The sequence below is a fragment of the Schistocerca piceifrons genome, chromosome 5 (genome assembly GCF_021461385.2).
Source record: "Schistocerca piceifrons isolate TAMUIC-IGC-003096 chromosome 5, iqSchPice1.1, whole genome shotgun sequence".
Taxonomy (NCBI): Eukaryota; Metazoa; Arthropoda; class Insecta; order Orthoptera; family Acrididae; genus Schistocerca; species Schistocerca piceifrons.
In genome coordinates, this window is record NC_060142.1 from 137,064,004 (window position 1) to 137,077,141 (window position 13,138).

The 13,138-nt window shown below is 44.1% G+C and overlaps 1 protein-coding gene and 1 pseudogene across 1 annotated transcript in view; both read right to left on the reverse strand.

Annotated features, from left to right (window-relative positions):
• The window catches only part of LOC124798807 (lachesin-like), a 195,914-nt gene that overhangs the window by 88,322 nt on the left and 94,454 nt on the right, over nt 1-13,138 (reverse strand). The gene's annotated exons all lie outside the window — the stretch shown is intronic.
• LOC124799353 lies at nt 5,510-5,627 on the reverse strand (annotated as a pseudogene).

The following is a 13,138-nucleotide window of genomic DNA, read 5'->3' on the forward strand; positions in this document are numbered from 1 at the left end:
TTAACTTACTGACTCCTCAGGAATTTGTCTCAAACCTTTGGAAAACTTGAGATGCCTTCGAGCAATATTCAGGAGGGTGGGGGAAGAAACAAGCATTTACTCACTGCTCAGAAACTAAGCCCGAGACCATAGCTTTCATTTGGAGCTAGTATGTGACGTAATTCGCACTGACGTTAGTAAGACGAGAGTACGGGACTCTTTAGTGGAAATTTATCCGTTTTTGGATCCCTGGTTGACTGGAACGAGTTTTGGAGGGAATTAGATTTGTTGAAAAGCAGGAATTAGGGAATCGAGCAACAAGAAGGATTTTCTGCTTTCGATTTGGGAGAGTGGATGAGGAAGACTGAGGCTGTTCTACGGAGAGGTACAGCGGTCTCTCGTTCCACAGATCGATGGGGAGCTGTTGGTGTTCGTTCGGCATCCGAGACACCAGCTGAAGTGGTGAGTGTGATCTCTGCCGTGCTAAGCTTTGATCGAGTATAGCATCGTGTGAAATTTACGGTCGCTGAGATCAACTTAGAGTTTCTTTCACAGTCGAAATCATGATATTTAGCTTTGCACTTAATTTTTTTCGCAATTCGGAACTTAACGTTTTGGTTACAGTGAATGTTAACTGAGCTGACTTGCTCGTTAACTTGCTCGGTGCATGCATTAATACTGGTGCTGGTATAAACCGCCACGAGTGCCATGCGTAGCTAACTGTTGCTGCGAAATCATATAAGGTACACTCAGTTCCGATCTTTTCGAAGTTACGTCTCTGTTACACAGTGTTCCCCAGTACCTTACTGACCCACCACTAACACGCATTAACTGTAACTGAGATAGGTTGAAACTTCATTGTGTTTCGCATCATTTTTTGAAAAAAGACGTTGCAATGTTTAGTTCATTCTTTGTGTGCAAATAATTAGAAAATAAATGTGTAATAAACTTAATTTTTATGAATATCATGTCAGTAACTAATAGATACAGTGACATTTCATTAGTGATCAACCAAGGCCGTCAGCCATACGTACACGAGGAGCACATTGTTTTTCTTACGACAGTTAAATGGTGCAAACATTTCTCTTCTAAAATTACAGATAGATCTAGATATACCCACAGGACTTTGGAGAGGTTACATTATTTTCTTCTTTTGTTCAAATGGCTCTGAGCACTGTGGGACATAACTACTGTGGCCATCGGTCCCCTAGAACTTAGAACTACTTAAACCTAACTAACCTAAGGACATCACACACATCCATGCCCGAGGCAGGCTTCGAACCTGCGACCGTAGCAGTCGCGCGGTTCCGGACTGCGCGCCTAGAACCGCTAGACCAGCGCGGCCGGCTCTTCTTTTGTGATGGATGCTCAGGCAGTCCGACGACCCTCGAACTGAATAATTAAAAAAAAAAAAAAAAAGCAATCCACAGCAGCTCGCTTGGTTCATCCCCATATAGTGCCCGGAACAGAACTAGTTTTCGTTCAGCTTGATGCATCGGGTTCAGCTCTACCAACTGAATCTTTTGTTTACTCAAGTTGTGCTATAAATTTATTTATTTTCCCCCAGTGTCGTTCGGCATCTCATCATTAATTAAACAATCTACCCGTCTAATCTTCAGCACTCTTCTGTAGCAATATATTTCAGAATCTTATATTCCCTTGGTGCGTGAACTGTTTATCGTTCGTGTACCACTGACGGACCTAATAAAGAAGATTCCCTAACACTTGAATTTAGATTTGATTACAACAGATTTCTCTTGTCCAGAGAAACTTTTTTTTCCATTGTCAGCCTGCATTTTATATCCTCTCTATTTCGGCCGTCATCAGTTATTTTGGTTGCCAGATAGAAAAACTCGCCGACTAGTGACTCATTTCCTAATCTCACACTCTCAGCATCGCCTGGTTTAACTTAACTACATTCCTTTACCCTTGTTTTACTTGTCTTAGTATTCGTCATACAACATTTCTTCAAAACATCTTCTATTCGATTAACTGATCTTTCAATCCTTAGCCGTCTGTGACAGTTTTACAGTGTCATCGACAAACCTCAAAATTTTATTTCTTCTCCCTGAACTTCAGTTCCTTTTCCAAATTTGTTCTTTATTTCCTTCAAAGCTCATTGTACCAACTAAAAGACATCGGTGAGAGGTTACGATTACGTCTCACTCCTTAACCGTTGCTTCTCTTTCACATCTTTCGCCGCTTATAATTGTCTGGTTTCCGTACAACTTGTAGATAAATTTTCGCTGGTTGTATTTTATCCCTGCTACTTCCATATTGTCAAGGAGTCATCGTCCTAAATTTCCAATAGTATCCAAGTAACACATAACTTCCTCCCACGGACATCTCGAGATACTCATGTAATGATAAAATCAAAGAAATTGGAGGTATATGGACGCTGACCTCGTCCTCGTTGTGCAGAATTCGGGAAAAGAACGGCGAAGAGGGAAATGATAACGGTAGCAGAAGTAACCTGCGCTGCTTACCATAAGGTGGCTTATAGAAGAAGACACTGTCAATCCAGAAAGGTTCAAAACTGATTGACGTTCTGACATACAAGCGACGTCAACGCAGTAACTGTGTTGGTAGCTTGAACTAACAATTATAAACAACAGACGTGCATTCGAGCAGTAAGTTGTCTCAGCGTACTGTGTTGATATTTTGTCACAAATCGAAATGGAGCAAGGAACAAAACATCTGTAAATCGCCTGCTTAAGAAATTTTTCAGAATATTTTGAAGAAGAAAAAAGTGTGAGCAAACTTTGTCCCACACATCTTGACTCCCGAACAAAACGCCTGCCGCGACTTGATTGAAATGTAGAACGCGGACCGTTCTGTCCCGCAAGAAAATCAGCACAGGTGATGGGACTTGATGGCATCAAGACGAACTAGCACAAAACGATCAAGTGCAGACATTCACATTAACGGTCAACGCTTTTGCCACACAACCGATATTCAAGGCAATGTGGAGCGCGAGTTGAATAACATCCCAAAGAAGGACGTTTCTGACAGTTTCACATGGTTATATGACACGTTCTGTGCCTTGTATTGAAGTGGGGAGAAACTATGTGAAACACTTGAAGCACTAAAACCACCATCTTCACATTTCTCAATTTTTTACTGATCAAGTCTTGAAAGTTTAAGGACTGACGAGGTAAGTATCGACTGTACGTAATTATAAACAAACGTAAATTACTACGTTTCTAATATAATATATAATTAAATTTCAGTTCAAGTAAAATGGACAGTGGATGAGAGCCTTCATATCCGATATGAACAAGATGACTAAAATTTCAACAAATGATATGTGTCGTTGAACGCAAAACTTGGGCACTACGATTGTAGAAAATGTACGCAAGAGATTGTCTTTGTGTGGATAGGAGAATCTGAATGAGAAGTTAGAAGCCAAGAGGAGAAAGCTTTTAAGGAATATCTCAGGTTCAATCGGATTGGACGCCATAACAACGAACTACACACTCCCCAGTAATAAGATAGGTACCTTACGAGAAAGGGGAATGCCTTCTTTATAGTCGGAACATGAGTAAACCCAAACCGGCTGACCACTGACCAAACAAATTTTACGAGCAAATAAAAGAAGACCCTGTATTACTGAGTTTGTGCTGGATTTTCAAGATATAATTATCACAAATGCAGACACCCAGATCCATGGCATTTAAAACGAGGAACTTGGCACAATCCGGTATTCTCAAGAGGAGTCGAAGCTGACAACTTTTTAACACATGATCTAAACAATGAAATTAAGTTCGCAGAAAACGACAATGGTGGACCGAATGATAATGCAGGACATAAAATTGGCACCACGGCTTGTTTTCAGAAGCGTCCCGGGTCTTCGTATAGAATTACTATGAACATATCCACATACAAAGACTCCGAGGAAATCGAGCGAGGCCAGATTGCATTCAGTATCACGTTACGGACAAAGCGTTTGGCGTGCTGATACGGGGTTCCTTTCGGTTCGCAGAATCCGTAATTTGGACAGGACCGTTAAATTTCTGACCTTTGAACTGCATTCGGTAGCTCTGTGCCGTTGTCTTCCAACAATGTAACGCAAGGCCGTTGTCCTGGCTACCATATCATTCACATCCATTGAACACACCTGGTCACGGTTTGCGGGGAGACTGACACGCCACCGTATGTCACCTGATACAGTTGATTAACTCTAGTATAGCTTGAAATAGCATGGAACTATGTGGCCGTATGCTTCACACTAACTGGTCTCCATTCTCAGCCGGGATAGAGTCAAAGTTACTACTACATCTGAAAGTTTCATGTATTAAACGTCGTACGCAGAATACCGTCGAATGACCTACAAATTTAATCATGGATTCTTACCACCCGGAATCTCCAAATGAATATTGGGGTTTAATGGCCTTGTAGCATTCATTACTTACAATTGAAAATTATAAACATTACATCAAACGAAAGAGCAAATCAAACATATTTTCTTACAAGTTTTCGATGTGAACACCATTCGTCACGCGGCACCAGTTGAGTCGACAGGCGAGTTATTCCCATACGTGGTTCGGTGTAACTGTTGTAACAAGTGCTTCAATCCTGTTTATGAAGTCGACTAGATTACCTGGTGGCGGAGGCACATATCAATAATCTTTTATGATCCCTCAAAGCTAAAATTCGCATGCAGTCAGATCGGATGAACATGGAGGGCATGTGATACAATATCTCTCACCCCGCCTCTTGCGGTTAGTCCAGCCGTAGGTTACATCTTCGTTTGCACATAGGTCTAGCGCATCAAGGTAAGAATCACTGTCTACAGTTGCTGCACCTCAGAAGAAAGCCCATAACCCATCCGCCAAGATGTGGCAGAAGGAAGATCAAATTTATGGGTGTCTCGTTGCAGCTCTACCACATCATGTGGATCTTCTGATGCCCAGACGCAGACATTATGTGTGATCGCATTTCGATTTAGGTGAAATGTCGATCCATTACTGAAGACGGCAGGGTGCAGAAAATCTTCATCGTCATGCAACAGCATTTCGGTAACTTGGTTGATTGATTGACTTGGGGGAGGAGACCAAACTGCGAGGTCATCGGTGACATCGGATTAGGGAAGTATGGGGAAGACAGTCGGCCATGCCCTTCAGAGGAACAATCCCGGCATTTGCCTGAATCGATTTAGGGAAATAACAGAAAACGTGAATCAGGATGGCCGGACGCGGGTTTGAACCGTCCTTCTCCCAAATGTGAGTCCAGTGTGCTAACCACTGCGCCACCTCGCTCGGTGATTGGGAGGTACACCGTAGTTAGCACGATTTAGAGCTTGTAACAACTGTAGGCATGTAGCTGTAAGCACTCCGTCTTCAAGCCACAAGTGGCCCATCGGGATCATCCGACCGCCGTGTCATCATCAGCTGAGGATGCAGATAGGAGGGGCATGTGGTCAGCACACCACTCTCCCGGTCGTTATGATGGTTTTCTGTGACCGGAGTTTCTACTATTCAGTCGAGGAGCTCCTCAGTTGGTATCACGAGGGTGAATGCACCCCGAAAAATGGTAACAGTGCATGGTGGCCCGAATGGTCACCCATCCAAATGCCGGCCACGCCCGACAGCGCTTAAATTCGGTGATCTGACGGGAACCGGTGTATTCACTGCGGCAAGACCGTTGCCCTATGTAGCTGTAAGAGTCTCCTTAAATGTTTCCACACAGACGACACTGGAACTGCTTATTCACGACTACCCTGCCAAACTGATTTCTTGTGGCTACACACGAGAAACTCTCTCACTTGTTAACACGTTCTTCGGTCAGTCGTGGTCATCCCGCACTCTTGCGTTTGCCGAAACAGCTGTTGTTTCAAACTGATGATACCATTCGACTTATCATCACTTGGAGGATTACAGTGGAACTTAACACGGAACGCACGTGGCACTATAACAAAGGATTCAGTCCTTGCAGACTGTAAAACACAAAAAGTTTTCAGTTCACTAGTCGCCACCTTCATTGTACTGTTTTACAACGGATGACACAGATAACAGCGCATGTACATGCGCACAAGTATAGAAAAAAAACTGTTGACTTTCTCTTTCATTTCATGTAATATTTATAATTACTATAAGTTGAATGTAATAACTGCTACTAAGCCATTAAATCCACAAACTCATTTTGTAACACTGGATACTTTACTGTAAACAGGGTGGTCTATTGATAGTCACCGGGCCAAATATCTCACGAAATAAGCATCAAACGAAAAAACTACAAAGAACGAAACTCGTCTAGCTTGAAGGGGAAAACCAGATGGCGCTATGGTTCGCCCGCTAGATGGGGCTGCCATAGATCAAACGGATATCAACTGTGTTTTTTAAAAATAGGAACCTCCATTTTTATTGCATATTCGTGTAGTACGTAAAGAAATATGAATGTTTTAGTTCGTCCACTTTTTTTGCTTTGTGATAGATGGCGCAGTAATAGTCACAAACGTATAAGTACGTGGTATCACGTAACATTCCGCCAGTGCGGGCGGTATTTGCCTCGTGATACATTACCCTGGTTAAAATGGACCGTTTACCAATTGCGGGAAAGGTCGATATCGTGTTGATGTATGGCTATTGTGATCAAAATGCCCAACGGGCGTGTGCTATGTATGCTGCTCGGTATCCTGGACGACATCGTCTAAGTGTCCGGACCGTTCGCCGGATAGTTATGTTATTTAAGGAAACAGGAAGTGTTCAGCTACATGTGAAACGTCAACCACGACCTGCCACAAATGATGATGCCCAAGTAGGTGTTTTAGCTGCTGTCGCGGCTAATCCGCACTTCAGTAGCAGACAAACTGCGCGAGAATCGGGAATCTCAAAAACGTCGGTGTTGAGAATGCTACATCAACATCTACTGCGTCCGTACCATATTTCTATGCATCAGGAATTGAATGGCGACGACTTTGAACGTCGTGTACAGTTCTGCCACTGGGCACAAGAGAAATTACGGGGCGATGACAGATTTTTTGAACGCGTTCTGTTTGGCAGCAGTAACGTAATCCGGCATAATATGCACTATTGGGCAACGGAAAATGCACGATGGCTGCGACAAGTGGAACCTCTGCGACCTTGGAGGGTTAATGTATGGTGCGGCACTATGGGAGGAAGGATAATTGGCCCCCATTTTTTCGATTGCAATCTAAATGGTGCTATTTATGCTGATTTCCTACGTAATGTTCTACCGATGTTACCACAGGATTTTTTACCGTATAACAGAATGGCGATGTACTTCCAACATGATGGATGTCCGGCACATAGCTCGCGTGCAGTTGAAGCGGTACTGAATAGCATATTTCATGACAGGTGGATTGGTCGTCGAATGGCCCGAACTTTCACCGGATCTGACGTCCCTGGATTTCTTTCTGTGGGGAAAGTTGTAGGATATTTTCTATCGTGATCCACCGACAACGCGTGACAACATGCGTCAGCGCATTGACAACGCATGTTCGAACATTACGGAAGGCGAACTACTCGCTGTTGAGAGGAATGTCATTACACATATTACCAAATGCATTGAGGTTGACGGACATAATTTTTAGCATTTATTGGATTAATGTGGTATTTACAGGTAATCACGCTGTAACAGCATGCGTTCTCAGAAATGATAAGTTCACAAAGGTACATGTATACATATTTGAACAACCGAAATAAAATGTCCAAACGTACCTACGTTCTGTGTTTTAATTTAAAAAACCTACCTGTTACCAACTGTTCGTCTAATATTGTGAGGCATATGTGTGTGACTATCACAGCGCAATCTATCACAAAGCGAAGAAAGTGGTCCAACTAAAACATTCATATTTCTTTACGTACTACACGAATATGTAATAAAAGTGGTGGTTCCTATTTTAGAAACGCAGTTGATATCCGTTTGACCTATGGCAGCGCCATCTAGCGGGACAACCGTAGCACCATCTGGCTTCCCCCTTCAAGCTAGACTAGTTTCGTTCTTTGTAGTTTTTTCGTTTGACGTTTATTTCGTGAGATATTTGGCCCTGTCACGATCAAAGGACCGCCCTGTAAGTAGAATAAGTAAAATTTAGTAATTTTATGTCCTTTCTAACGTTGTATTTGAGTGGTCACCGTGTTGCGTCTGCCATGTGGGTGACCCAGGTTCGATTCCATGTACTGCCAAGGACTTTTCCTTGATGAGAGGACCGGTACGGGATGTACTCAGCATTGTGATGCCAACTGAAAAACTACCTTAACTATTAGTAGCGGCTCCATGGTCTGAAAAGTATGCAAAACAGCAGAGAGAGCTGTGTGCTGACCACATGCCCCTCCACACCGCATCCTCATAACGCCATATGGCAGAGGTTGACACGGCGGCCGGCCGACATCCGTAGAGCCATCACAGCCTGTACTATAAGAACGAGCGAGAAGACCTTCCGTTCACAAATCGACAAGGATTTAGAAAAACTTTGTCTTACGAAACCTTGAATCGTTGCCTGCGAACCTTGAATGAATGGCAACTGACCAGATTCCTTATTCGTAGATTTCATAAAAGCATTGCACAAAGTGCTACACTATAAGTCATATGTAAATGGAAAGTGGAGGGAGAGCAAAAGATAGGAAAGGAATTACTGATATCATCTGCATCGGGACAGTACGCGAAACGAGCAGCGACGAGTGGAAATGTGTGACGGATTGGGATCCGAACATGCGATCTTCTGCGTGCTAGGCAGGTGTGGTAACTACTGCGCCATCCGGGACCTACCTTTACAACAACTGCGCGGAGTATGTCTTCTCGGTTCACGGCTGACCCACATCCCACATTCCCACCGAGCACAGCTTATCCTCGGTCCCTGTTCATTTTCTCCATGCTCGCTACTATGAGATTGCCGCCGGAGGCCAGACCCAATTGTGCGCCCGTACTGAAGAACGCAGATCCATTGCCCATGGAGACGAATCAATTATATGAACGCATGGTGTCTGTTGTGTCAGACACGTCCGAAGGAATAGCTTCTAAGGTATGTGAGTAGCTTGAACACCTTTTAAGGAATAGTACCTAGTACATTGGCCAGGGAGGCGACTGTTCATCAAGGACAAATATATCGTCGGGGTGTGAGACACGATCGCTCTTACTGCCTATGTATATTAACGATTTGACAGACAGGGTGAGCAGCAATCTGCGACTGTTGGCTGACGATTCTGTAGTATAAGGGTTAGTTTCATTATTGAGTAATTGCAAAAGAATACAGGATGAAGTGGACAGCGTTTCTATTTGGTGTGATGAATGGCAGATTGGTCTAAATGTAGAAAAACTCGAGTTGATGCGAATTAATAACAAAAACATCCCTATAATGTGTGATTACAGTATTAGAAGCATGCTGGTTGACACAGCGACTTCGCTTAATATGTTGGTATAAAAATTCCAATTTGACATGAAATGAAACGAGAACGTACGGTCGGTTGTTGGCCGATTTCAGTTTGTGGTAGAGTTCTATTACACTCCAGAATGAGATTTTCACTCTGCAGCGGAGTGTGCGCTGATATGAAACTTCCTGGCAGATTAAAACTGTGTGCTGGACCGAGACTCGAACTCGGGACCTTTTTACCTAGGCAAAGGTCCAGAGTTCGAGTCTCGGTCCGGCACATAGTCTTAATCTGCCAGGAAGTGTCTATGACACTGTTGCTTATCTGGAAATAAGGTCGCATAGAAAAAACTTACGCGACCGATTATTGAGTACTGCTCGAGTGTTTGGTCCCCCACGGGGTCCGACTAAAGGAAGACATCGCAGTAATCGAGAGGCGTGAGGCTACATTTTTTACAGATAAGTTCAACCAACACTTGAGTATAATGGAAATGGCCCATGAATTCGAACGGATATACCTGGAAAGTCGAAAACATTCCTTTCGCAAACTATTGATGAGAATTTTTTTCGATTTTTGAATGAGATTTCTGCCATTTGACTGAATGTTTTAATGGCCATTTATTTAAAACTGTAGCGATTTCAGCTATATATCCAGTATCAAACGCAAAGTTGAAACACCACAATATACCCGATGTGTCTACATCACATGTAATCTCGAAATATCGCAGCATGTATCTGCTCGTATACACCTGTCGTAGCATTATAGGATGCAAGTACGAACGACAAGTGGACAGTGCGCCTGACACTGTACACAGAAGAAACACCTTACCAGACTTCGTTGCGGTTATGATGACCTAAATAGTACTGTGGCATGCACTCTCCATGTTTATGCACCAACTAACATTAACCAGTGAGAAAGTTTAGAGAACCGACGAGAACAGACAGCAGCAACGTTTCCTTCCCGATTAAGCCCAAATTCGCTTACTTCCTTCGTTTCTTCCGACACACATCTCGCTTAGATCCGCTCCATTTACGAGTAGAACAGTAAAGGCAGAGACTAGCAGAGGCGCAAGAATCCATGCGCCGTGCTCCGTATTGTGTGTGTGGGGAAGGGGGGGGGGAGGGTGTTCTGGGGGAGGAGACCAGGCAGAGAGGTCACCAGTGTCATCGGATTAGGGAAGGATTGGGAAGGAAGTCGGCCTTGCCCTTTGAATGGAACCATTCCGGAGTTTCCTGAAGCAATGTAGCGAAGTCACGGAAAATCTAAATCAGGATGGCCGGTCGCGGTATTGAACCTTCGTCCTCCCGAATGCGAGTCCAGTGTGCTAACGACTGCGCCACCACGCTCGGTTCCGTAATTGTGGCTTGTGTAGCATACGCAGGTGGTTATAATGACAATGCAGGTAGAGAGGTCCAGAGTGGGCCGCAGTTATTGTATGGCAATGAAGCTGGGTAGCTGTTCTGATGCGTTAATGCGAAACCGATTTACGCTAAAAGAAAGGTAGCTCCAATTTTAGTCACCAGCTGTAAATCTCGTGCTGTCAATGCAAGAAAGACGTATAGAAATGTTTTATTATGTAATGGATTACGAACGGGACGTGGTCAGAAAAGGTCAAAGAAGTGAGAATGGCATAATTTTTATTTTACAGTTAACTGCTGCTTATACCGTTTACTCAGTATGAGCACCGGACACATTGACGAGATGCTGCATCTGTAAAACGACGTGATCAACAGTTGCTTGCAGGAGATCAGTTGAAACTGAGCAACACATTCCTCTATATTTGAATCCAGAAAAGGTAAAGAACGAAGGTGTCGTTGACAAACGCCTTCTTTTAGATATCCTCTGAACCAAATGTCACATGGATTCATCTCAGATGATACTGGAGGTCATGAATCTGGGGTGCCTCCGGAAATAACACGCTCATGAAGGTAGAATTAAGAAGGCCTTCCACTGGGAAATTGACATGAGACATTGCCACATCTTGTATTAAAATATTGGCGTCCAGACAGTTGAGTTCTTCCGAATCTGGAATTGTGTGCTGTACAAGGAGGTGTCGATAACGTGCGGACATCACGGTGAAATTTACACGGCCTCTGGGTTTATTCTCTTCAAAGAAGAACGACCGGAGTATCAAGGTGCTTGTGAATCCACACTGCACAGTCACATGTAAAATGTGCCTCGTTACTCCATACAATACTGCGCTAGCACATGTCATTAACTTAGATCCGTGCCAGAAACCAAAGGGCAAATTTAGAACGTTGCTGCGGATCATAGGTTTCATTTGCTGTAGTGACTAGGATCTTACGTTGATACTAGTGTTAAATAGAACGAGAGCTTTCCATAGATTTGGCCATGGCATGGACAGCTTTCGTGACACCGTGTGAGCACTAGCACTAGCACTGCATAATCAGTTACAGCAGCAGCAACCTGGCCAATAACTTCCACTGGATGGGGTGCCTGCCACTTCCAGCTGCCACACCAAGATCACCCGCGTTTTCCATTTTCATTACCACTTCCTTGAAACTAGTTGACGTACTTGGCGTCTCCGATCAATCAGTCAGCAGTAATCTCTATACGCAGCACTGTAATTGCTGGCGTTCCCATAAAGCAGTTTCACTAATAACGCATGGTCTCTCTCCTTGATAGCTACATTGTTCTCTCCAGTTACGGCTTGTAAAATAACAGCGTGGCTGGAATATTGTCAGACGAATAGTATACAGAGCCAGATATGCAGCTGGTGGCCACAGCTGGAACTAATCTTTTTCAAGCGTACATTGGTTCAGTAGTAACGTATTGGCATATCTGAGACGTTTCGCTGGCCTTTGATACACTAACGGCCAACAAAATTGCTACACTAAGAAGAAATGCATATGATAAACGGGTATTCATTGGACAAATATATTATACTAGAACTGACTTGTACTTACATTTTCACGCAATTTGGGTGCATAGATCCTGAGAAATCAGTAGCCAAAACAACCGCCTCTCGCCTTGATACGCCTGGGCATTGGGTCAAACAGAGCGTGTACAGGTACAGCTGAGCATGCAGCTTCAACACGACACCACGGTTAATCAAGGGTAGTGACTGGCGTATTGTGAAGAGCCAGTTGCTCGGCCACCACTGCCCAGATGTTTTCAATTGGTGAGAGATCTGGAGAGTGTGCTGGCCAGGACACTTTCTGTACCCAGAAAGGCCCGTACAGGATCTGGAACATACGGTCGTGCATTATCCTGCTGAAATGTAGGGTTTTGCAGGGATCGAATGAAGGGTAGAGCCACGGGTCGTAACACATCTGAAATGTAACGTCCACTGTTCAAAGTGCCGTCAGTGCGAACAAATGGTGACCGAGACGTGTAAGCAATGGCACCCCATACCATCACGCCGGGTGATACGCCAGTTTGGCGATGACGAATACACGCTTACAATGTGAGTTCACCGCGATGACGCGAGAAACGGATGTGACCATCATGATGCTGTAAACAGAACCTGAATTCATGCGAAAAAATGACGTTTTGCCATTCGTGCCACCATGTTCGTCGTTGAGTTAACCATCGCAGGCGCTCCTGTCTGTGATGCAGCGTCAAGTGTAACCGCAGCCATGGTCTCCGAGCTGATAGTCCATGCTGCCGCAAACGTCGTCGAACTGTTCGTGCAGATGGATGTTGTCTTGCAAACGTCCCCATCAGTTGACTCAGGGATCGAGACGTGGCTGCACGATCTAGTACAGCCATGCGGATAAGATGCCTGTCATCTGGACTGCTAGTGATACGAGGCCGTTGGGATCGAGCACGGCGTTCCGTATTACTCTCCCGAACCCACCGTTTCCATA